This window comes from Anomaloglossus baeobatrachus, chromosome 12, assembly GCF_048569485.1.
Source record: "Anomaloglossus baeobatrachus isolate aAnoBae1 chromosome 12, aAnoBae1.hap1, whole genome shotgun sequence".
NCBI classification, from domain to species: Eukaryota; Metazoa; Chordata; class Amphibia; order Anura; family Aromobatidae; genus Anomaloglossus; species Anomaloglossus baeobatrachus.
The window spans coordinates 32,608,209-32,609,851 of record NC_134364.1 but is presented as its reverse complement, the minus strand read 5'-3'; positions in this window follow the sequence as shown (position 1 = coordinate 32,609,851).

The window sequence follows — 1,643 nt, the reverse complement described above, 5'->3', positions numbered from 1 at the left end:
TATATATTTTATCATTTTATTATAAAATACGTGCATCATTATTCTATTGCCTGATATTTATTTTACTTGGTATGCTCCACTGAGTATGTAGTTAAGTGTCTTATTCAAACAGGCTCTCACTTGAAGCTTGTTCAGATTCCCTCTCAGTCAGATCTGGAGATGAGACTTCTCCTCTCATTGAAGACTAAGGATTGTCTCCACTGCTGATATATATATATATATATATATATATATATATATATATATATATATATATATATATATATATATATATATATATATATATATATATATATATATACATATCTATCTATCTATCTATCTATCTATCTATCTATCTATCTATATATATATATATATATATATATAGCACCGCACTGCTATATATATATAGAGAGAGACTTCTCTCATTGAGGAATAAGGATTGTCTCCACTGCTGATATATATATATATAGCTCAGTGGTTAGCACTGCAGTCTTGCATCGCTGGGGTCCTGGGTTCAAATCCCACCAGGACACCATCTGCAAGGACAAGGAGTTTGTATGTTCTCCCCGTGGTTGCGTGGGTTTCCTCCGGGTTCTCTGGTTTCCTCCCACACTCCAAAGATATACAGATAGGGACTCTAGATTGTGAGCCCCAATGGGGACAGTGTTACCAATGTATGTAAAGCACTGTGGAATTAATAGCACTATATAAATGAATACAATTATTATTAATTAAATTATAATTATATAAAATTAGTAGTACAAAAACTTTATATAGATATGTATGCATATGTATATATATATATATATATATATATATATATATATATACCGGTATATATATATATATATATATATATATATATATATATATATATATATATATATATATTTACCCATATCTATGTATATATATATGTATATATATATATGTGCATATATATACATTTATATCAATAAATATAGATATATACATATATATATATATATATATATATATATATATATATATATATATATATATACATATACATACAGTATGTGATATATCTGTATATTTATAGATATATACACAGATGTATATACACACATATGATAGCATGGCACATATTGAGCAGCGCTTCCTCTCCTATACATGGAGCAGTCCACACTGAGCGATATCATGTATACACGCTTGCTGTGCTTTCTGGGCTTGATCGCCGTTCTCCGGTAATCTGTGCCGTGGTGACCTGCGCTGGGAGGGTGAGTGCGCAGATAGGACATTTATGAACAGAGGGACGCATTAATAAATAAGTGCATTTGACTCTAAGTTTGATCGTGTATTTAGGCTGTGAGAGAGGAAGAGGAGGATGAGTGTGAACACAGTTTGACACCGGATGACATGGGGAGGATGGGGAAGGGGCGGCTGGGGGTGCAAGAAAGGCAGCAGGGAAGCTGTTGGTGTAGAAGGGGGACATTATTTTTGGGTAAGGGTGGTATATGACGTAAACGTTTGGACAACATATGAATGTAAAAGAGAGGTAATGATAAGTATTCTATAAAATAGTGATTTATGAGATATCTTCCTATATAGTGAAGTGAGGTTGGATCAGTAGATAAGATCAGAGGACCTGGGGGGGACCTGAAGGCGAGATCATATACAAACAATGCTGTGCCCCA